We start from the raw sequence: 26,849 nt of genomic DNA, 5'->3' as shown, positions 1-26,849 counted from the left end.
CATGTCAAAAAAATCAATCACAAAGTGCAGGTGTTGGCTCAGGGATATAAAGATAAATTAATGAGCAAAACAGATAACCCCAAATAATGAAGCTAGTGTATAAATACTTAAAATTTCAAATATAAAGATGGACAGGAAATTTCATAAATACTGACAGACTATCTTAGTCTTCATTTTTAAAATATCCCTATTTAACATCATAGTAGTCAAACTGAACTAAACGCATTTCTTATGTAAAAGTTTAAGGACACTTTGAAGTAATTATTGAAAAACTTGAAACCTATTTTGGAATAATTTTGTCTTGGTTAATCACAGAAAATATTATGATGCACAAAGGAAAGACTACATATTTAAGCGAATGTAATACTAAAGTGAAGAAAAAAGTACTATAAGTTAAGTAAATGGGCAAATGACAGAAGGGACAAATAGTATTTACAGGACATATAATCATATAGTTCTTAAAATCAACAAAATTAAATTTCCCATAGAAAATAAATTTAGAAATTATGTGACAGATACCCATGAGCACACACACACAAGTTAACATGTAGAGTATGCATACATACCAGGGATTGGGGCTATCATAATTTGAAAAATTAAACTACACTCATTCTCCAGCATGGCAAATATTTAAAAGATTGTTAATACCTAGAGTTGAAGAATGAGCAAAATAAAGATATTCTCATAAAATAATAGTGAGTTTGTGAAATGAAAAAAAAAACAGATATATATGCCTAAATCAGATATAAAATATTAGTATAAAAGCAATTTTTGAAGCAATTTTTTTTTTTATTTTTACAGACTGCATTTTGATTCATTGTACACAAATGGGGTACAACTTTTCGTTTCTGTGGTTGAATGCTATGTAGATTCATACTATTTGTGTAATCATACATGCACATAGGGTAATGATGTCTGTCTCGTTCCACCATCTTTCATACCCCCGGTCCCTCACCTCGTCATTTCCCTTTACATAATTCAAATTTCCTCTATTAGTATTCAATAAAATCAAAAATAATCATAAACTTTGGTGCATCAGTTGTACAAAATTCTGCACCCATTTTCTATGTATTAATAACCAATGATATGGGAGGATCTTAACTACATACTGAGGGATGAATGCCATTTCTTTTAACTACATGAGCATATGTATCTCTGAATATGTCTGTGTATGTATGAAAAGCAGAAAACTTTCAGCCCACAACTTTTGCATGGCTTATTCTTTAAGTTGTGTCTAATTTCCATAAGTATCTCCTTGGAATTGCAGTTGTATTTTTGGTCCATCCAAGAAAATCAATAAAATAGCGTTCTCACACTTATATAAGCAGTAATTTCCTCAGCTTCTATAGCAACCTCAGCATTGTACTGGGAACTCAACTATAGTTCTCATCTTTCCCCAATAAGTAGATTTCACTGTTTAGATTTTACAAATAAGAAGGTATGACTCAAGGGGGCAAAGTGACATATCGAAGAACATGTTACTGATAAGCGCTAACGTAAAATTCCAGTGTAAGTTTGGTCTGGCTTTGACATGTACCCAACAAAGAATTTGGTGTTATCCCTTTTAACACCTACATTCACTTTTCTTTTCTCTCTTACACATCTGCCCTGTCATATTTTTTTTTGAAAATGGGAAAATAGAGAATTTAGCTAAAAAAACGTTTAGAATCTAAAAAATCAGTAAATATTATCAGAATGTCTTAAAGATTATTCAGTTTTATTTATATTTAAATTTATTTATATTTAAATCTAATATTTTTATTTATATTTAAATTTATATTTATAAAAAGTTATTGAAGTACATATATATGTATGAGTACGTATATATGTGTGCGTGTGTGCGAGATACACACATACACATATACAAGCATTGCCACCACCTCTTCCATCACATGAAACACATTTCTGCCAATGTATTATTGCTGTTCATTTCTCCTGTCAGTATTTATGGTTCCGTATTGCTCCTGTGTTACATGTGAAATGAAAATGGGTAAAAACAGATACATATAGATGCCTGATTTTTATAATCTCTCTTAAATCATCAACAATCACTGAAACTTCCATATAAAGTAGCAATAAACTCCTCAAGTGGTGTATTCTCTCCTACCTATATTATTATTGTTATTCTGATGATTTCAGGCTTATGAAATACGTGTCTCTCCATGCATACCATTGTTCTCTGCTTTTAGAAGATACTAAGGGAGATAGTTGATGTTTTTGATTCCTAATTGTTCTATTCTTTTTATTTATTTTTTTAAAAGAATTTCCCTTCCCTCCACCCACAACTGCCCAAACACATTACCTTTCATTTTGCTTTATTCATTTATTTTATTTATTTTTTTTTTGGCTTGAATTTCATTGTGTTCTCATATTCCCCTGCTCCATTATGCCACCAGGACAGAATGCTCAAATACTCGACATGTAGAGAAAACTCATACTTAAAATTTCTCAACCAGTGGTTTGTAAGGTGTTAGGACTTATAATGTGCAATTCAACCTCTCCTTTTAGGTGATTTCCCTGTAAGCAGAAGTGACTCTTACATGCATTTCAGGTAACTAATATTCACTTCAGATCCATTAGGTTAGTTGTATGCTGTATATTGCCATTTCCTGCTGGGATAAAAGTGATGTACAGTAGACACATTCTTAAGTTGTTATGGCCATTTGCAGGTTTCAAAGGTAGACACTACTTACATTTTTAAAATGTAACTGACTTTATCATTATATCTGAGTGTCTATTTCTGTAAATTCCTTACACAGAAATCTTTAATATTTATCAATATTTTTACATAAAATTACTTTTGTCTTTAATATATTTAGTACTTTAAGTTAAGAAAGCTATAATGTAAAGAATATAAAAGGCACCGGCTAGAAGGTCTGTTTTGGGAAGCATTAGAATCATTATTATCTGCATTATGTCTTAAAAATACTTGAAACATACAAAGACTAGAATAGAAGGAGAAATTTCAGTCTGAACTTACTTTTCAATTCTCCTCTTTCTAATTCTTCTACATTCTCCTTCCTTCCTGACCTCGTCCTTATTCTTTTCACTCTCTTAAAGGCACTCAAATACGTATTCACACACAAATGTTCAGTAAAGCGTCACATATTAAGGAAGAAATATGCTTTCTAAATTGAAGCTTATTCATACTCATATTCTAAAATAGATCAAATTAAAATACAGAAAAATGATTGAGCTATTGAGAAAACTGGTTTTATTTACTCTCCACTAACCATTTTCTATGAAGAGTAAATGCAACTTTTAGACTTTCATTCCATTCCTTTCCCTCCATGCATCCTGTTCACACACTCTCCAGCCCTTCCCACCTTGGAATGGTATGAAATGGATGGCCCTTGGGCAGTGAAGTCAGTGCAGATTAACACTGTGGTTCTGCTTGACCTTGCTATCTGTGTGATATTTACTTTGTATATAATTTAAGTTGGCTTATTCTCAGTCATTACTTGTTCTAACATCAAGTATTACATTGTATAAGATGATAAAGGATTTTTTTTTTTTTTTTTTTTTTTTTTTTTTTGCGGTACTGGGGATCGAACTCAGGGCCTTGTGCTTGTGAGGCAAGCACTTTACCAGCTGAGCTATCTCCCCAGCCTGATAAAGGATTTTATGGCATGATAAAAGAGAAGTTAATTTTCTTTCTCTTAAATATTCATAAAGAAATATATATATATATATATATATATATATATATATATATATATAAAGAGGAGAAAAAGGGAGAAAGTGAGACAAAGAGAACAAGACATTTTCTCTTTTCTGCACACAACCAGATTATTTGGAGAATTAAATACTAGAAGAGATAAGGATGTTTTAGAGGATTACACAACACCAAAGTTAACATATATTTGCACATTATGCATCCATTCACTCAAGCAGGTGTTGAGTGCTGAGTGTGACTCACACACTGTACTAAGTTCTGTGAACACTTGATAGGCACAGTGTTTGTCCTCACTGGTTCCTGTGAAAGCAGACACTGAACTCAAAACTTTAAAGGTAGCTACATTACTTCAAGGTTATGATTAACACTATGTTCTAGTTTAAATTGTTATTATTTCATATGTAAAGAATACTTGAAAATAAATAGTATATATTTCCTTTTAACATTATGAACATAAACTGCATTGCATGTCTAGTTTTCATTTGCAATAATTTTAGAAAATGGAGTTCAAAATTATGAAAACAATGCTAAAAACTAGAACCTATTATTTTTACAGAGGAATATATAAGTGAATGTTTATCAAACTGACTTATACAGATGTAAGTTTCATGTAACTTTATAATTTTGCAGTCTGCAACAGATTAGTTTGCAATGTCCAATCAGGAATAAATATTCCAGTCACACAGCATCTGGTATCTGTGAAGCTTTTTAAGTGGAAAGCAAGGAGCAATAATAGAATATCAGTTGAAGGTTTTCCAATTTCCTCAAATATACTGGTATAGTATTATACATGCTCTCTCTCTCTCTCTCTCTCTCTCTCTCTCTCTCTCTCTCTCTCTCTTACACACACACAAAGTAATCCTAATTTAAAAGATAAAATGAATAAAAAATACATTTCTTATGAAAGGTTTTAAGATACATTAGGAGATATATTCCATTGTTGGTATAAAAGGTCAAAGGGTAAGAGCATTGTAACATTTGAAGTTTCTAAAAATTCATTTATTATAGTTGAATTTAGCACATGTGCATGCACACACACACACACACACACGCACACACACACACACACAAACACACTGAGGAAATCTTCACATCCTTGATCTAGTAGAAGCAATATAGCCTGTATCATCTATAAAACTATAACTTCTGTTTTAATGGCAACAAACCAATATATCTGCCATTCAACAAAACAATATAGCTGCCATTCAGTATTCCTAATACAGTTGAGCAAGATCAATTCTTTTCTTCTATTACTCTGAGTGAGCAAATGAAAAGAGCAAATAATCACCTTGCTCCTCCTAACTCTGTCTCTGCCATACTACTATTTCATCTACCATGAGAGTCTCTCTCACACCTCGTTAGGAAGATTGTCAACAGGGTTTAATTAACTCATTTTTAATGATCCCATAAGTTCATAAATGGAAAGCTTACACATTTGGGTGGGAAATTTGGGGATGGTGGAATATGAAGACAATATGCAGAGGAAGATCAAAAAGGACTCTACTCAGGCTGCTGCAATAGAAAGAATTTTCACTCGTGTAAATATTTCTAAGAAAGGGAGGGAGGCATGGGCTTTTACCCAAGAAGGTAGACAAGGAAGAGCCATTGAGCTTTATAGTCCTGAAAAAGGTGGACAGTAGTTTTATCCAAGTCATCAAAAGAAGACAGAGGTCAGTCCTCTCCTGGAATATGTGGGGACAGACTTGTTTTTTGCAGTCAGTTATTTCTTGGATCACAATAGAGCAAGCTTCCCCTACCACCAATACTTTCTATAGGGCTCACATAAAATGTAATTGTCAATGCTCCGTTTGTCAATGCTGTAATTGTCAAGGTACCACTTGTCTCTGAGTAAGTTAGAAGCAATCACAAGCATCCATAATAGAAGGATAGGATGTAGGAGTTTCTGGGAAATTCTTCATGAAGATTTTCCTCTAAAACTATTGGTCCATCTGATTGTGATTGGTCATCTGATTGGCAAAGGTTAGGTGGAATTTTATTAAAGTTCTAGAGATTAGAAAATTTCAGAGTTCAATTCTTAAATTCCAGCCATTGGTCCAAGACACAAGATCAGGAAGTGGTCATATTGTCAAGTCCTCAGATCACCAGTTAAAGGGCTCTGAGAGACTTTATTATCTGTGTGAAATGTAAGGATCTAAAAATTCTGACTCTTGGTACTGAACTGTGAAATTGATTCATAGGACCGCTAAAGATATGATATCATTCAAAATACTGTAATAGGAAAAAAAAAACCCACAATGATATCAGTTAAATATTGATTTTACAAAATCTAATTAACAATAATTGAAAACCTAGCATGCTGTTTATCTTGCACAGGGAATAGCAGTGTTCTCAATAGTGGTCATTGAGAGGTCAGATTAAAGTCACATTTCTGGGACAAGACTTCTCACTCTTCTGCTTCCTAGCTGTGGTATCTTACGAATGTTTGATTTTTCTGGAATTTAGATTTCACATTTGTAAAAGGAAGACTGCAATACAACTTACCACATCAATAGCTAGCACCCACAGGTACTCAGTTATGTACTTGCTGAAGAGATGGATGGATGCATGACATTAGAAGTACAGAGTTGGATGTCTAGAAAATGGCAGTGACTGAAAGATGGCATCAAGAATCCATCACTGTTTCTCCAATGCCTCATCCACTGTGTGCTACAAGACAGGGGCAACCCAGGCATCCTGTGGATGTTTAAAGCACTGGAAGAGGAAGAAGCAGCAGCTTTCAGTCTGTCCATTTGTCAGGAAAGTAAAAGATTTGCAAGAGCCCCTCTTGCAGAACTGTGTTCTTATTTTTTGTGTAAAGCTGGTATATATTTGCTTCTAGCGATAATAAATCTCAGATATGAGTATTAAGTTTTCTGAATTTGTAAAGCAAAGGAATCTGGCAAAAAGGAGACAGGGAATGCAGTATTTATGTTTCTTGAGCAAAACTGCAACAAGTGAAGATGAAATCGATGACAGATGTGAACGTATCTTTAGCTTACATCAAGACAAAAATCCCATTTATTTTGTATGAAAAGTGCTTTTACAAATCCAGAAGAAAAATAAATATTGGAAAAATAAGAAATGGACACAAAATACATTCTGATTTGTCTTCTGTCTTGTTAACTCATGGCTCATGCACAACTTGGTCCTCAGTGATGCTTTTAGATAGGTCACGTCACACTATTCCTCCCTCAAAACACTTGAATGCAAAACCCTGCTAACGAAAGTTTAAAATGCTCCTGTTCCAGGGAGAAGTTTCACGTGAAAATCTATAACTCCCACTTCCCCACTGTTGACTCTGCCATCCTGGTTTGATGATGACCTTAAATTTCCCCACGGAATGTCAGAAGAATGGTGTGTGTGGTGTCCAGACCAGAGCCATAGAGAAGCACCATGCCATTCTTCCTTCCCCTTCCTCTGCCAGGATGCAGGTGACAGATACCAATAACCAAGTGGAGAAGCTTCCCTGAATGACTTGCTGGGGGAGAGCCAGGTCCAAGAACACACACACACACTCACACACACATACACACACACTTTACACTTAGATCATTATATAAATCCCTAGTTGCTTGTTAGCTCCTGAAAATGGTTATACCTCAAGTAAAATAGTTTTCAAGTATACCAAAAACTGTTCCTTGCACTTTATTAAGATCCCCCGCCTTCCCTCTGATTCTGGCTTATTTCCTTGAACAAGACTTTATATATGATAGCTTAGGCTCTGTTCTTTTTTTTTCTCAAGTTGCATTATATTTCAGAAAATTTCCCTATTGCATATGCAAATAGATTCATTTACTGGTCCAAATCTAAGGGCAATCTTAGATTAGGCAGAATATTAAACCTGGCTTTTCCAGGTTAGGGGGGGAAAAAAAGAAAAGAAACACCTAGCTCCCTACACCTTCAGGATTTCTATTTGTGAGGACAAATGGAGAATAAGGATGGACCAAAAATTAGGAGTTAAATAGAACTCTAGGTAGCCGGAATATCAGTGTGGCTTCCCTAGAAGTTTATCACTTTTTACTCTTGGAACTGCTCCCAACTGTCTTGTGCTAGAGCCCTGGGGTCAACACTTGTCACATTCTGCACCCTCTGCAAAGTTTTGTCTGTCATAAGGTGTGGGCTTCTGAACTCCTCCCCAAGAGGTGCTGAGGCAGAGATGCAGAGCATCCATTATTGCAGGTTTCAACTTCGCTCTTTTGTAGCTTACGTTCTTTCGACTAACCAACCTCTTTGGGGTGTTGCTATTTCTACCTTGTGATTGCCACTCTCTAGATCTTTCTTTTATGAATTTATGAGAGTGGGAGGGCAGATACTGGCCTCTACCTTGCTCTATGATCAATTTCCATTCCACTTTGCAACGCTTTGCATCTACCCACTCCTTAAAAACGGGGTCTGATATCTGTTACCTAGTAAACGATGTGGAATATTTAATATATGATTACCAGTTTAAAATTTTTATGGCTAATATTTCTTCCTTCATAAAAAAAATTGTAGAAATTAGTAATGTTTTCCTTAATACAGAGATGTTGAAAGTGAAATGCAGAGTAGTCAAATAATTTGTCAAAAGTTACGTAGTTAGAAAGTAATGAAGACAGGACAGAATTTAAACACTATTCTATATTGTCTTTCCCAATCTACGTCATTGGCCACTGGACAAATGAGAAATGTCTGTCTTTGGCTCCAGTGTTAATTTTTGTCTGAATGAATAGTGCTCAGGGTGACAGTATCTGGAATGTAGCATGCAGACATATCATGAAGTATAAAGTAAGATATTTTTCCTTAAAGAAGCTACCGAATTTCAGAGTGATTCAAATACTGTATTCTGCACAGCTCAGATTTCAAATATATTGCTTCTCTCTCTTTTTCCCCTACCCTACCCATCCCTAACCATGTCTGCTTCTTATCCTCAGCCACATCAACACTATTAATAGAGATATTTTGCTTAACTAAACTCATATTTTATAGTATGATAATTAATGCCAGATGGTGATAGTAATGTTGTTTAATTTTAATTTGAGGAATATTGAAGATCAGGAACTAATTTACATTTGTAAACTTATCATTACAATAAAATGATGATAACAATACAAAGTCCAACATTAGGTTGTAATTGAGAATCACAAGACTCTGTATAAGTGCTATCTTGCAAATATCTCTAAATTAAAAAAAAAGAAAATGTTACAAGTAGTTGAGAATTTTTAAAAACTAACTGATACTTTATGTGAGCATATATTACTTAGGTTATTTTCCATTTGCCACTTTTTAAAATGCTAAACTACTGCTGTCCAAATGTGTGAATTGATACCTAGTATTTAATACTGAAAAAGAACATAGTTGCAATTTATCACAATGAGATATACTTTATATATGTATTTATGTTGCACCATGTCAAAGCCACCAAGATAGTCTCCAGTTTGACACATCAGAAATGCAATTTAGCTCTGTCAAAAGAAGTGCAGAAAAGGAATAGCTATTTTGACTTAAAAATATAAACAATATAGCTATTGCTTTTTAGTTGTTTAAATCATATATATATATATATATATATATACATATATATATACACACAGACACACACATGCATTTTAACTGACAGTATGAAATATTGAAAGTAAAAAGGAACATTGAGCAGTTCCGTAACTATTCCAAAACTCTATGTTTAGAATCTTTAATGAGATTTTTTTAGTGAAGAATTTTGTTTATGCTTTCTCAGAGAAAATAAATAAGCAGTATTGCAAGTATGAATGAATATTCTCAACTGTGATATTCACATCACTGAAATTTATTAAGACAATAATTATTAAATAGCACTATCATATGATTATTATTTCTAAAATAAAAACTAAAGCACATATAATAAATTTTAATTCCTGAATTTTAGGACTTTTGAATTTACTTCAACTGCAAATTAGTGAGTTTATCTATAGTATACAAAATAAAGCAAACCAATGGTGGGAAAATTAAGCTTAAAGACAATATCCTGAGAATATTTATCAAGTTTAGTATAGAGAATTAGCATCTTCATTAGCTAAGAGTCCAAACAAGGCAACAGACAGATCTGGGTTCCCACACTATCAGATTAGAAATAGTTGCATTTCTTTATTTATTACTATTATTATCATCTTCATTATCATTACTCTGTAGTGCTGGGCTGGAGGCCAGGGCTTTATAATTCTAGGCAAGCACTCTACCACTGAGCTACACCACCAGCCCTGTACTTGCATTTCCATCATATTCTAAGGTGAGATGCTGGAAACATCTGTAACTCTAACCAAAACACTGACATATTCAAAGCAGAGGGCTTTTAATACCTTCAGATCCAAAGCATTTTTACTGAAGTTTTGCTGTTCATGGGGTCTGTACTAATAGAGCTCACTCTGGCAAGTCATTTTCTGGAGCTTGCGTAGTTGGGAGTAAATTTGGAAGGAGGTTGGCAGTGGGGAATCATAGTTTGCAGTTTGACTGATACTGGACAGGTATTGTGAGAGATCTTTGTCTCTTCTCCCTCATTGGCTTGTGAGAGTGGTTTAGGTGGCTTATTATATGCTATCCTGATATACCAGGTCCCCTGATGCTCTTCTGAATCCACTCAATATCTATTTTAACACTTAAAAAATTTAATGTCATTGCTGGTATATGATTGGTACCAAACATATGTATATGTATATTTCATTTATGAATAGCAACAACATTTAAATAACATGTCTCATGAAATTGTTACTCTATGATGGTTGTACCTTGTTCATATTGACTCATCCTCAATGCTTCTTTCACATTTAGGTGGAAACATTTCAAGATGAAACATTCTTAACTCAGTAATTCTATAACAGTCTTTGTGCTGTTGATTTACCTATAATGATCCATGCCTTTGTGTTCTGATTTGTGGAGAAATGTGCATACTGAGTTCTTAACTCTGATAAATTAAAAGTGTGTATCAATATTGCCATTGAGAGATTACCCTGTTTTTCTAAAAATCTTTTTCCTTTTCTTTGTTGGTTTTTATTTTATTTTATGGAAGTGAAATGATAAAAAGTGATGCAAATTCATTAGATAATGGGGTTCAGAGACTGTGGTTGTTCCTTTGTTTATGTCATTTCACTAATCTTTTGGGGGTCCTAAGTATACCTGTCTTTCCCTGTGAGAACAAAATTAACCAACATAGTTTAAAGAGGAAGGAAGTATTTGATAGGGTCAAATGCACAAAGACCTGAACCTCAGAATGAAAAAAACTCACTTTTTATAAGATATAAATTTCAAGCTTTAGTTCTATGAAATAAGGATAATAATAATCATAGCTTAAGGCTGTCATGAAAATTAAATAAAATTATTCATGGGCAGAACTTAGCACCATGTTTCATACATATAGATGTTCCATATCTGTAACAGAGAGAAAGTTTAAATAGTTTGTCAAATACAGCAAAGAGTGAGAGTGAGTGAAAGCGGAGAATTTTATCACTCTTTGGCGTCCTCTTTCAATTTATTCCTTGAAATCTACACTAGTTTGTAAATTCTATAGAAATATAAGAACTTTTTTAGTCAGACACAGGTTTTCTAATTATGTGTTGCTTTCTTTATACAATTTCAAACAAATCTTTAGTTGTTTTTCACCAAGCATTAAAAAAGGTAGTCCTGTTTGTGAGACTAAGCATTATCTTAGTAACTATACCAAAACTTAAGACTTACATTCTTTACATACCTGTTAAGACAAGGTAGACACATAGAAAATTATCTAAAATGGTACTAAAAATGCTGTATAAGTCTGTAGAACAGCAGAGCAGAGCAGACAAAATGAAACCCAACTGTGTGTAATTTAGATGGATAGATTATAATTTCAAGGATTTATTGAGACAGGCAAACAGTTTTCATCAGCTAAGTTGATATCTCTAAGTACAATTTAAGTCTTCACTGTCAGGTCTGCCTGTCAATCCCATTAAAGTTCTCAAGGTTGATTTCTCTTTCAACAGTATTGGTACAAAACAATAACTGAATACACTCTTGACTGTATCCTAGTGCAGGAGAGATTAATTTGTGAAAGCAAACAGAATCACATATCTAAGATCACAAGAAAGCTTTAGTTCTGTGTTCTATAGTAGAACACAAGTTTACTGTACTTTATAATCTGATGTCTTAGATACCAACACTACTTCAAGCAAATGAAAACAACAAAAGCTTCCTGAACTCCAGATGTAGAAGCTGAGGGTGGAATGTTTTATATAGCATGCCAAGATGATGACTAACATGTTGGTCTGCCAACCTGATCACATCTTCCTAAATTCTACTGTATGTAGCTGGGCTGAGGAAGCGAAAATTCTATTTCCCAGTTCCCTTGACTTTGTGTTAAGTGCACAGGTAGAAGATCAAATGTGGAAGAAGGACTCCTGTTTCTGACACAACAGGTAGTATTTGCTGCAAAAGAATGGAAAGACCATGTGGTTGTACAATTCCTAAAGCTTGTCGTCCAGGGAGAAGTAGTGTTAGTGGTCTTTCAGCTGCTGTTGTTTTTACAAATCCAAAATGGAGATCAAGAGCATTTCTAATTGTGTCAAAATGTAATCATGGACATGTGGGCCCCAGCCCAAGAATTAATTTCTTCAGCTAAGTATTATTTTCTCTTTTTGCTCTTGACTCATTTTAGGTTTTTGCACGGGTCCTTCTGCATCTTTGGAAGACAGTGTATACAATTTTTAGAGTGGCTTTAATTTTCTTTGTCTGACATAATATGGTACAGATTCTCAAAACCACCACAGAAGATATATTTTTATTTTTAATTTATGTTGCATCTTCAATAACTCTAACCCTGAAATACATTTTTTCAATATTATTCTCCTGATAAGCATTTGTTTTGCTGATTTTTCTTATGGCTGATATTCATGCATGCATATTAATATAAAATGTATAAACCATTTTTCAGATCATGGCTATAGTAATACCTGCTTAGCCATTGTATGAGAAGAAACACTGAGGTCATATGTGCCATATGTAATTTCCTAAACATTTTAGAAATAATAACACGTCTCTGATTTCAGAGTGGCTAAGTAGAGAAATAGAATATTTACTATAAATCTCTCTCTTACAGATTCTAGACTACAGATCCCTGAAAATGAACCTGAATCAATCCCACTTTGAGTCATGAACATATGTTTGCTTGGTGACCACTGACAAGTACACACGTGGTTCCTTGTGGGGTTTATGATTAAACCCTGTACCTCAAGTGTACACTATATCTCACCAACGCGATGAACAACAGGTAGGGCAGCCAGGTGGTTGCATTTGAAACCTGACTTCCCCAGTCACCACCACCATAGCCACCTTGAATATCTCTGCAAATTAGTTGACAACCTGAGAGAGAGGAAGAACAATACAGTGAGCACCACGTGATGATTTTAATGATAAGATACATAAGTCACACCTGGAACAGAACTGGACACATATTAATACCTCTCTAATTGATAGTTGATATCACTATTACTAGTGCTGCTATGTTCTCTGAAGATGGCAGAAAACTGTCTCAAATGAGCAACACTGAAGGCAAATTTTATGTATTATTATTTTGAATCATGGTACATAAAATAATTTGAAAATTCAAAGTACAGATTAGCATTTTTGCAATTAAAATGTCACTTCACAGTGTATTTATGGTAATTATTTGACACATAATTGGTAAGTGCTACCATATATAATTGATTTTTGATTGAGTGCATAGTTATTTGATATGTAATATTATGTCAGATTTAAATTTGACTAAAATAAGTTGAGAGTTTTGCTAATATTAACTTGCTGGCTACATCTTTATACCATACCACAGGCTAGCACCAATAATAAAATATAAATAAGGAATGAGGATATGGTCTATATATTTTAGAAATATGCTATGCATGAGTTATAAAGACATACATTCCAGCAGTTATAACACTATATGATAAATATTATATCAGATATATTATATGATAAATACTATATCAGATATATGCTTGAAGTTCTGGAGGACATACAAATCTTGTCAATAGCAATTATCAGTGGCATACAAAGGCATTCGTTGAAGGTTTCAATGAGGGAATCACTTTTTGAATTGACAATTCTGAATAAGGACCATATTTTAGGTGAAGGATTCATAAAAAAATTGTTCAGAGGTATTTAAAGAGTGTGTTTTTAAAAAATAAGTCTTCAAGCAAGATGTGACATTGATGAAAATTGAACTGTGACGTTTAAGGAATGAGACAGAGGAAAGAGAAACCAAAAATGTCTAATTAAAACACAGAGAACAACATTCAGCTAGAGGCATGAAAGTTTTACTAATCTAGAAGTGAGTTCATTCTCATAAAATTTTAATACTCTTTCCTCCATCTAAACTATACATATTTTCTTTGGACTAATATTTGGTTAATGTGTCATAAAAATTTTAATGCATAAAGGTTCGAAAAATAAAATCAGATTATTTTCTCATTGCTGTCTCTAAATTTCACTTATCATGCTAGAATCATTCAGTTTGTATGCCAAATAAATACATGTCTACCGCATTATGTATAATCTACAAGCAATTCTGTAAATTTACATCTAACCTCTTCACAAGAGCTTCCATTATAATGATTCCAACTCCTCTCAATTGAGAAGCCCATTTTAGAAACCATTCAGGGGGTCTTTACCTTCGTATTTTATGTGCAACTTAGGAAGCACAACTCTTGCTCTTGGTCTTTGGGCTTAGGTGAGTTAAAAGCAACAACTTCCTGCTTCACCTTGTTATTTGTTTTGGACAGGCGTGCTATTAATGAACAACCACAACCTACTTGGAAGCAGAGATTCTTCCCCAGAGCCCACTATGAAGTGTATGATCACTATTCACTCTCCTGACAAACCTGGTGCTTTTAATGAACATCCAGGGTTAACCTATAGCTTTGTAACTCCCTGGCTGGCCTTTGTGAGATGGAAGTTCCAGAGTGTGATGAAAAACACTCTTGTCTCTCCTAACTAATGAGAAGCAAGCCTCCTGTCTGGGCAAAGATAGTGCAGAGAATGGGCCTCAGCGGGATCACTGCAACTATCCAGAAAATTATATTCGGAATCATTGCAGATCTCAGTACAGTATTTTTTCATATCTTTACTTGAGAAGAGTAAAACAGAATTTGAAAGCCCATAGTGGAGATGCTAATCATTTACTCTAATGCAGATCCTTATTTATCTATAAATAACATTTCACACAGTTACTTAATTTCATAAAAACATCTGGGTTATTTGCTCCACTTGGTTATCCAAGCAGAGTGTAGTTTGGATTCCTAGACCAGGCAATTTCATGCAGAAAGAAACCTAATAACATGATTCCTTGGGGCCAGGATCCCAGGTCGGACAGTAGAAATTAAAATACCCACTTTGCTAATTCAGAACCCTATACTATAAGTAGTATTTGCCCTTCAACTTGATTTACCAATTGCTTTAAATATTAAATATTATCTCTGTATTGTCTTGTTTCCCTCCAATTAATTCCCTATATTTTATTCAAAGAGAATTTTCTAAAATCAATTCTGAGAACTTTCCAGAAAAGCTATCATAATCCATATAGTCAGAAAATTGCCTTCTCATTTTTCAAACCAACAATAATGAACCAAAGTAAACCTAAAATACCACAAACTATAATATATATGACCTATACAGTATGATTTGGAACAATTTGGAAGAGCAGAGCAGAAGTCAGTATGTAATTCCTATTTGAGAGCTCAGCATGTGAACTAAGTAGGTGGAACAATTTCTGAAAGGCTAACTATAATGCAGCCTAATATGTACAGGTCCACTCTGTGAAACCATGTGGTGAACCAACCTTTCAACATTCAGAGGATTTCAAATTTAAATAGGAAACACCTTCACACACAATACATTATGCCACTTCTCCAGTAGGATTTGGGGTAGACATTGTAGGGAAAATAAAGACAACATAAATAGCCTCATGTAAATTCAGGTTTATACCAGATATATAAATATATTATCTGCCACCACCCAAAACATCACTCTTAAGATATGTATGAATTTCACAAAAGTGGATAAAGTACAGTGGAACTGCAATATAAGAAACATTCATCTGGGAAGAGTATTGTAGTCACCTCTAAGAAAGCCCTTTGAAAGCCAATGTTCTTCAGTGGATGAGTCATAACACCAATATGAAGCAAATATGAATATATATTAGTAGGAAAAGTTAATAACTCAGACAAGGGAAACGACGGAAGCAGAAGAAACATGGAAAACCTAAGTAACCTTTGTAGGGAAAATTGTTGACTTGACCAATTGATAAGAGATACCCAAACTTGAGGGATTCATTTTAATTCAGTATTTCCTCACTGAATCTGGCTCACTCCAAATTGGAAGAGTAAACTAAAATCTGAAATCTGGGCATTGCACCTGCTTTAGGAAAGGTATGTTCTCCTTAGGACTCCTGAATGGGTCCTTGCCAGTTAGATACTCCTGTCAGTGTTACATAAAATATAAAAAATTCAAGTGAATAAATTCAGCTATTTAAATTTAAAAGCTGATTTGAGAAAAGTATTTTAAAAAATGAAAGATTGATGGTGGTATTTTGTAGTCATAGTAATTTTCTTTGTGCACAAAATTAGATGGGCATATTGAATTATTTACAAATTGAATTATTTACAAATAATTTTTGTCATTATTTTAAGCCCCTTATCTGAAGTTTAGGCAAGAGATACAGTGTCGATCAATAAGAGAACTACCCTGTGCTGCAGGCTCCCTGCTGAGGTTGGAGTGGGCTGGGGGCGGCGTGTAAGTGCAGGCTTGGCCTCAGGGGGCAGGTCTTTCCTCTGTGCTAGAGCATTAGGGAAGCTTCATCCCAGTATCCACAATCATACACCCTAAGTTAGGATCCTCAAAACTGGCTGCATACTTGAGTGTCATTCCTGTTGCAAGGACCTTAAATGTCTGGAAACCATTTTTTCTGTGTCCATGCTACTTATGGAGACACTAGTTGGTCCCACTGCAGCCTCCATGAAAGTTAACACTCCACATAGGAGACAGTGAAATATTTTGAGGCTTTTCCTACCTATAAACTCAAGAACTATTTTCTGTTTTATTTTATCTCAACTTGGGCCCTGCTTGGAAGAGTCTATCATATAAATGTAGAAAGGCTGCATTCAGATCTGAGTCTTCAAAATAAGTAGGAGTATTTGCCAAATCCCCAGCTTACTGCAGAGTGCACAGGACAGAGCTCCATCCCTGAACGTGCATCATTTCTTCTACTTCCGAGTAAACCTCTCCAGTGAGGGGGAACGACAAAAAACTGCTTTGGCATATGATGGGTCATTCAAGATGTTGAGCTTTCAATTTACTTAAACACCCAGGTTTTCTCATCATCAAATCAAAGAAAGACACTTATGTGAAGTCTCCTATAATAGGAAGTTTATTAAATGAATTCTTACAATTCTATAAATGGAGATGTTTCTTCCATTAAAATTCTGTTGTAGCCGGATGCGGTGGTGCATGCCTGTAATCCCAGCAGCTGGGGAGGCTGAAGCAGGAGGATGGAGTGTTCAAAGCCAGTCTCAGCAATGGCAAGGTGCTAAGCAACTCAGTGAGACCCTGTCTCTAAATAAAATACAAAATAGGGCTGTGGATGTGATTCAGTGGTCAAGTGCCCCCTGAGTTCAATCCCTGGTCCCCTTGAAAAAAATTCAGTTGTGTATCTGTGTTATGTATGTGTGTGTACACATATACATGTGTAAAAAACCTCATGATAAATTAGTAAGGTGATTAGAAAACACTTGTGGAGTATGATCACACTAATGAAAACATGTTTGCTCATCTAATAATTTTCTAATATAGCTGTGTATTATAGCCTATGTTAGAAACTTAGAAGAAAATATGGAACACAATGCTTACAAGCTTTTCCTCATGTAGGTACAATTTAGTATAGAAGAAAGGAAATCTTTAATAAATAGTCATAAAACTTTATCCTGGCTTTTCTTTATTTCAGTTTCACTTAATTGAATTAGCATATTTACATAAAACGCACCTCCATACTCTGTGCTCATTCAAGAATTATTTTTTAACGTGCTGAAATTGCAGCACTAGACAAAGTTATGTCATTGCTTTCAAGCATAAATAAAAATGCAATAAAGGTCCATTTGAGATGGAGACCATATCCTTGTGGAAGGCATATATGCATTTATTTCATTTACTTCTGGCATATCTTGTTCCTTCCTGCATACATATATAAGAAAACTCATAACAAGTAAGACAGATTCTGTGACTCTTAAAAACTTTCAATATGCTGCAGCATCAGACTTAAGTTTAAACTAATTTCCCACCATAAACATCTTCTATGATTTTACTCTCTTGTATCTTTTCTGTGTTGTATTTTGGAGCTTGTACACATGTGCACAACACAATGCATGTACTTTGTATATGTGTGTGTGTGTGTGTGTGTGTGTGTATGTATCTATATACGTATAGTTGTATATATATTTCTCCTTTTTGAAACTATCATCTGCTTAAGAAAAGCTATAATCTATTTGATATGTTTTGTTCAAAGCACTTACCCAGGAGATATAACATTAATTATGAGAAATGTTATTGGCATCTAATACATACCAAGTACTATTCTAAAAGCCGCAAATGTATAGATTCATGCAATTATCATGTATGCTTTCAATGGATTTATGGAAAACAGCAATATACAAAGGAAGATATTTCCTTTTATGTTAATTCTCTAAAGCAGAAATTGTGTGATAACATTTCCCTGGACAGTGAGTATGACTGTGGATTACTCACAAATAATATTGGCCTCAGTGAAGCACAAAGCCAGGGTCCTGCTTCTATCCCTGGCCATGTCTTGGCTCCTGACATGCTAAGATGTCCTACTATCTATTTAAGCATCCATCTTGAAACTGAAATAACCCTGGGATTATACTATCAAAATCAAATTGTATTACCTTAAACATATTTGCTGTGTTTCTGAATTTCTCATCCATATTTGTAATGCTGTCAGCCTCCTTGCTCCTCAGAAACCGGCGTGTTTTTATGTCTACCTTTCTCTTTTCTTATACACCCAAGCTTTAGCTGAGTATTCTTGATTGCCTGTCTGCATACCCCACCTTTCTGGCCGCTTCAGGCCTCGTGACTGAAACCCCAGGTCGAGTGCTGGCTGCTCTGTGTTCTAAGCATCAGAAGACGGGGGCTGTGATTGCTCATTACAGTCGCTGGTTGGAAACAGGTCTTCTGGGATGAGAAGATCTATTAGCTACGTGATGAGGCAGACAGGGTACTGGCCCTCCTCCGCTGCTGTGGCAATCTGAGGAGCGCTGTGGCCAGGACCCCTTGAAGGCTCTCCTGGGCATAACTGCGGCCTTTCTTCCACAGATCCACTGTATTTATTGCATTATTCTTGCCTAACATAATCCTTATCCCATTTGCTGTGGGAAAATGATTTTGCCACATAATTCCCTGGCTCTCTTCCCTTCTTGTTTTGTTTTGCCACAGCAACTGCAGCTGCTCCTTGAGAGCTTTAAAAACATCAATCAGCTTCACAGCTAGAGGTAGAGTGATCAGGACCCAGTTTTTCTTTTTTGTCACTTTAACTTGGTTCTTCTGTGAGAACCACTTTTTCTTTCTTTTTCTTTTTTTTATTTTTGCATAAAGTGGAACGTGCTGTAGGAGATAAAAATTGAAATTTTAAGAGCAGCTGGATCGTGACCTCTGCCTGTGACTGGGAACAGGGAAGGCAGGAGAGTCACTCCCTTCTCTACCCTGATCTCTGCAGGGCCTTAATCCTTCTATCTCTGGTTTTTAATCATTTATTTTGGATCATCAGCTGATTATTACTTAAAACTCTAGTGACTCTCCACCATTTGAGGAATCAAGGTTTTATCAAGTGGCATTTTATCTGCTGCCTATTGATTGTGTGTTTGGTCAAATCATGATATTTGAAAGACTATCATTCATACAATGTTATGTATTTGAATCAGTCTTTATGTACTTTGTTTACTGATTGTGATATGAAAGTTATTACCTTTTCTTTTTATTTAGGAAACTGACTACGCCTTTCTCGTTTTTACATATCCTTAGGACAGATTGCCAAATAAGATTGAAAGTGAAGGATAGGGTCATAATTGCAGAGTTCCTAAAAGCCGTACTGAGAAATTCTCACCAAATTCTACTGATAGGGAAAAAATAAATATTTTTTTTCATAAAATCTTCATTAAAATGCAACATACCAATAATTTTAATCCCATGGTAGAATCTTCATTCACTAAAATCTCTGAGTATGTGTCTTTTTCTTTACTAGTTTCTTAACAGCAGACTGGAATCTGATGTGTGCTCAGTGGATATAGAGGATGCAGGGTGTTTGGAGCTTGCTTTCACTTAGTGTGTAACTAAGGGAAGGCAGTGCGCACACTTGAGGGTCGCGGAGGTGCACAGCACCGACACAGTGTAGCTGGGGTGGAGCGTAACCGTCATAACCAAGGAATCACCAGGAAGCTTCTGTCTGCAGCCTGTGGATAAATCTTGTGCCGGTGAGAATTAACGAGTTTGGGGACTACCGACTTGGCAATGGCAACAAAAGGAGTAGCAAATTGCAGGGGGCTTGCTCTTGGGAAGGAACCGCGCTCAGCAATTCATTTCCCTTGTGTGGAGATAAAGAAGCAGGAGCTAAATATTTTTAGTGTAGGTTGAACAAGATAACTTAAAAAACGAATGTCAGAGATAACAGGATGGGTGGGAAAGGAACAGTGGGATGGAAAACAGGACACTGAACCTTACATTTTGAAATCTAGGTACTCTTCTCAGGTATATCCACACTTGGTAACTTGACACTGGGCAGATTTCTTAGGATGTAGGGCCTTCTTTCTCATCATTACGATTAAAAGATTAAAGAAGTCTATCTTATGTTTCTAAACTGTGCTTCTAAGATTTTTGCCAGAGTACTTAAACTATAAAAAGTGACGGAGGGAGGGTGAAGAAGCAAGGAGATGGTTTTCAGAATCAAGTGTCCATTAGTCTGTTTTTATTTAAAAGTGAAGAAAAATTGCATATCAGTACAGAAGAGAGGATAATTTTTAGCACCTGGACCATCGCAATACGTGAATAAAGAAGAGTATTGACCCAGTAAATCTTCACATTATAAGGATTTACCAAGAGAAGTAATTATAGAAGCACAGTTTTATTTTATTAATTTTATTAGTTTTTTGGGTAGTGCTCAGGATCAAATCTAAGTCCTCATACTTGCTAAGCAAATGGTCTACCAATGAACTACCCCTGGTCCTGTTGTATATGCATCTACACACATTAATATCCATTTAGATTACATATGTAGAGATAGAGAAATAAGTATGAAGTGACTAAGTGGTAATTGTATATATGTGTAGAGATGCATGTTTATTACATATTGTATCTTTGTATATAAGCAAATGAGAAAAATAACAGTCTAAAGGAGAATCAAACTGCTCGTGTTCCTCAGAAGGGTAGGAAATGAAGCCGCTTGGCTTGGATGAGACAAGGAACTTGAAGGAAATGGTCATTCGACCCAAATAGGTTGAATGGGTCTACGTATTTCCGGGTTCGTATTTGAGGTTTTGAAGTTAAGAAGAGGGTGGACTGTGGAGTGGTGACCCTGCACAAGCTACAGAAGCCCCGTAAGCCCAAACGGTGAGACGATGACACAGAGGTCATGGAGGCTGGTGGAGGACTTCTCAGGTCAGAGCTTTGCTCCAGAGGTGAATATGGCATCCAGGCACCAGGGCTTTTCTTAGAGCAAAACGTACTCCTTTACCCACTATGGATGTAGACTTATGGATTTTATGTATAAAATACAAAGCCAAGATTTTAAAATCTCAAAGATTTTGGCCATTCCATTATTATTCTTTTTTCAAAATTATTTATTTTTTAATTTTTTACAGACTGCATTTTGATTCACTGTACACAAGTGGGGTACATCTTTTCATTTCTGTGGTTGCACATGATGTAGATTCATATCATTCGTGTAATCATACAGGACATAGGGTAATGATGTCTGTCTCAGTCCACCATTTTTCATACCCCCCTCATTTCCTTCTACATAATCTAAAGTTCCCCCATTCCATTATTATTCTTATTCCCTATTTTATTGGACCTGAAGTCTAGTGGAGGACATTAATAATAAATAAACTGGAATAATGTGGAATTATTTTCAACAATGAAGATTTCAAAGGATGAGAGTCTAGCACTCTGAGAGGAAACCATAAAAATTAATTTAGATGTGGAGTTCTAACATGTTAAGAAAAATCTTTCTGAAGAACTGACAATCTTAATCTGAGACCTGACAAATGTGTTAAGAATTAATGAAAGGAAGACTCACAGGAGTGTTCTTAGAAGTGGAAGCAAGAAAACCAGGAACTACAGAACAGCTTCAGCATTCTTTTACTATTTTTCCTTCTTAATTGGGGTGAAATTCTAGCTAAAATTGAAGAATAATTGACCCATAATATCCCAATAAATGTGAAAATAAATCATAACACATTTAGTGATGGTATCTGTGATATTATAGGTATGTCTGTTTCTTCTTATGCATTTTTAAAATTAATATGGACCAAAAGATTATTAGCATGTTTTCAATCTATGAGACACTGGAATGGGATAGCATTGATTTTGATGTTCATAGAGAAATAGGAGGGAATTATATCAATCCTGAAAGCATAAGACATTTGCATTACTTCCTAAAAATTCTAAACATGCTTGCTTTAAAAGGGAACCAAGAATAAGTATGTTTAATGGAGAAAAGGTATTAAACTTATTTTCTGCTTAAGTACACGATTTTGTCCAGTTTCATTTTTCCTCACTGATGAGACTTGCTTTATTTCCAACATTGTACTCTCCATGATTATCAGTTCTGACACTCCATTCCAGTACCTAAATGCAATTGTCCTGAGTTATCCAGCAATCTCTCTTCTGGATATACATTCAAAATAAATGAGGTATCTCAAAGAGACATCTATGCCCCATGTTCAAGCAGCATTATTCACAAATGCCAAGATGTGGAAACAACCTAAGTCCATCAATCAATGATTAGAAAAAAGATGCATGCAGTCGAATATTACCCAGCTATAAAGGTAGAAGGAAATCCTGACATTGGTGACAACATGGATGAACCTGGGAGACATTACATTAACTAAAATAATACAGACACACAATATATAATGAGGGGGCTGATGGAGGGAAAAGAAGAATGATGGAACTTTGGATGGTGTACAGGAAAAAGGGGTGGGAGGAGTGGGGATGGAAAAACAGTAGAATGAAGCAGACATCATTACCCTATGTACATGTATGATTACATGAATGGTGTGAATCTACATCGTGAACAATCACAGAAATGAAAAGTTGTACCCCATTTGTGTACAATGAATCAAAATGTGTCTGTAAAAATAAAAAAAAATTATTAAATAAAAAAGTAAAATAAAATAAAATAATACAGACCCAGAAAGACACGTACTGCATGACGTTTCTTGACTGTGGAAATCTAATACCTAACTAGTAGAAACAGAGAGTAGAAAAGTTGGGGCTGGGACAGGAATGAGAGATGGTGCTGGGAGAAAATCAGGAGACCCTACTCAAATAAAACTAACTTTTACTTATATGGTGAAACAGTTCTGGGGATCTAAGGTACAATAAGGTGATTTTAGTTAACAATGGTGTAAGAGGCTTCCTTTTATCCCACGTTTCTGGCACCTTTGTTAAAAATCAAATGACTTTAGCTGTATGAGTTTGTTTCTGCGTCTTCTGTTCTAGGCTATGTGCCTATTTTTATGCCAGTGCCATTCTGTTTCTGTTGCTATGGCTCTGTATTGTGATTTGAAATCTCGTACTGTGATTATGCTTTTTGCTCAGGATCTCTTTGGCTATTCTGGGTCTTATATTCATCCATATGAATTTTAGGATTGCTTTTCCTAGTTATGTGAAGAATATCACTGGGATTTCGATGGGGATTGGATTCAATTTGTAGGTAGTTTTGGAAATATGGTCATTCTTACAATAGTAGTTCTGCTCATCTATAAATGTGGAAGGTCTTTCCATCTTCATGTGTTGCCTTCTATTTCTTTCTTCAGTGTATGAAACTAAATACTTATCCCTCACCATCTACAAAAGTAAACTCAAAATGAATAGAAAACCTAAGTATAAGACTGTAAGAATATAAACTTTGCAATTATTTGAAAAAAAAATAAAGGACAGTACTTCAACATATAGGCACAGACAATGAATTCCTAAAGAGGATTCTTAGAGTTCAGGAAATAAAAGCAGAAATCAGTTAATGGTTGGCACCAAATTTAAAAGCTTCTGCACAGAAAGAATGCAAATAACAGAGTTCAGAAACAGCCAAAAGAATGGAAGAAAAAATTTTGCCAGCTACTCCTCTGATAGAGGATTAAATTCAGACTCAAAAAACTGAACACTGAAAAAAAAAAAAAAAACAAATAATCCAATGAATAAATGGGTAAAAAAAAGTGAACAATAGCCAACAATTATATGAAAAAAATGTTCAACCTCTTTAGTCATCAGGGAAATGCAAATTAAAACTACACTGAAATTTTATCTCCCTCCAGTCAGAATGGAAACATCAATAATACAAATAACAATAAATGCTAACAAGAATTAGAGGAAAAGGAAAGCTTATATACTGTTGTTGAGAATATAAATTAGTACAGCAGTTAGGGAAAACTATGAAGTATCCTCCAAAACCTAAAAATAGAACTGCCATAGGCTCCAGCTATTTCATTCCTTAGTAGTTACAGAGAATTAAAATAAGCTACTTTCAGATACATGCATATCCATGTTATTACACCATAATAGCCAAGTTATTGAAACAGCTTAAGTGTTTATCAACAGATGAGTGGAAAAATAAAATGTATGTATACACTTTACAGTTTTACTCAGTCATAAAGGAGAATAAAATGACATAATTTGTAGAAAAATTGATGAAATTGGAGCGCATCACATTAAGTGAGATAAGCTAGGCTCAAAGACTCAAGTATCAAATCTTTTCTCTCCTGTGCTGAAGCCAGTGTGTGTGGGTGGGGATGTAAAAGGAAGGGAAGTAGTGCAGAGGAAGGGGATTTGGGGAAGGGTGGAGAAGGGGGTAGGGGAAGTTATTGGGGAGAGAAAAAGGTGAAAGATTTTATACACATGTACCAATATACCACAATAAAACCCATCATTCTGTGTAATTAATATTCATGAATAAAATAAAATAAAATGCAAATTTGAAGAAATAGTATATTTCTTACCTCAGTGTTGATGATGAGACATATGCACACATAAACACAAATGGTGACTATGGATCGTTATGGAATATTAATTTGTGGTAATTAATATGCAATATGTACATTTATAAACCATCATACTGTATATCTTGGATATATGAAATTTTTATTTGTCAATTAAATGTTTTAGAGTTAAAAGTGTGTCAAAAACTTAAAAATGAACAGAACATGCATATACATGAAGAGGAGGTATTAATTAGACCAAAGTGTGGCTAATCTGAACACACAGAATGTAAAGACCTGGTTCAGTATTATTCAAATGACTAATCCATTCACGACTTCTGACAGCTGGTGATTTGTACATTAGCTGGTATTGAAAATAGTTGATCTTCAAGCAGTTGGGGCTTATGATTTTCCTCACAGTCTATTCTGGTAACTTCATCCCTCTAGTTCCTATCTCTTCTTCCACAGCTGAGGTTTTCAAAAGCAATGCATAAATAAATATCTTTCTAAATGTTGATGTTGGTTGGCCATAATCCCACCTTGATTTAACATAAATTAGTTAAGTGTTTTTAAACATTTTTAATGATTTCCATATTTTTAATCAATGGATAAAAGATCAATAATTTCAGCACAATTCTTATGACACATTTCCAGTAGAACACAGGCAAACAACCAGTTGAATTTACTTGAACTGAAGCACATTACCGATGAGTTAGAACAAAGCACAGTGGAGTATCAGAGGAAAACTTCAGATAGGCTTTCCCAGGAGGCATTTGAGATGACCTTCAAAATTTCAAATATGTGCAGGTGATGGATTGGGGATTATGAATTTTATAGGTAAATCTAATAGCCTGAAGAAAAGATAAAAGAATAACTATTTAAGACTTTTTGAAATGTTCATCTCCATGCCCATGGATAGGACAGAGCCATCAACTTAACAGTCATTCATAAAGAGTATTAATTGATGTTAAAGGAATGGATAAACATCCTATCACTATATAGGGAAGAAAGTAAAAAAGATAATACAGAATATAACTAAACTTCCCTGCAACCAATAAACCTGTTTGATTTTTACTCCCAATTATTTTCCCCACCTTCTTTCCCAAAGATTTCAAACCCCATGTTTTATTTTTTGTCCTTGTTTCTGTTGAACTCAATGCAGTGGAATGTGTATTATTCTGTGTTTGGCTTACTTTCCATGATACTGATCTTGACCATACTATCCTCATGGTGCACATATTGTTTTGACATGGTATAAATGCCCAGATCCACCATGTCCAATATAGTGAACACAGACACCAGCTTCCAACACTTCTGGTGCCTGGCTGAAATCACTACCACCTCTTCACAGTTCCTGCTGCCCATACACCCAAGAAATCACTCTTCTGACTTTTTTACTATGGACTGGTTATGAGTTAGTAGATTTTTTACATACACAAGATCATAAATGCATGCTTTTTTTTTGGTCTGGAATTCCTAATTCCACATCGTTTTGAGATCCATGTATCTTGTAGGTTTATCCATAGTTCTTACTGCTCTGTTGCTCAAAGGAATTTTTATCTTGTAGATATACCAAAATGTTGTTATCCATCCGTATTTTAATGGTTTTTTAGGTTGCTTTTAGTTTAAACTATTATAAGAACTACTATGAAGAGTATTATATAAGACCTTAAGTAGAAATCAGCTTTTATTTATCTTGAGCCACTTAATCATAGAATGGGTGGTAGGATAGGCACATGCTTAGTTCTTTGTGATCTCTCATTAACAGGGTATACAAATTCCAGTTACTCACCATCTTCAACATATGATATGTCGTTTTAATTTCAATCATTCTAAAATATGTAACGTATCTCATTGTGGTTTTAATTTCCATGTCTCTGATGATTAAATAGACTTCAAATACTTAAGTGTCATTCAGATACCTATTCTACTGAAGTTTCTGTTCA

This window comes from Sciurus carolinensis, chromosome 10, assembly GCF_902686445.1.
Source record: "Sciurus carolinensis chromosome 10, mSciCar1.2, whole genome shotgun sequence".
Taxonomy (NCBI): domain Eukaryota; kingdom Metazoa; phylum Chordata; class Mammalia; order Rodentia; family Sciuridae; genus Sciurus; species Sciurus carolinensis.
Note: the sequence above shows the minus strand (reverse complement) of the source record.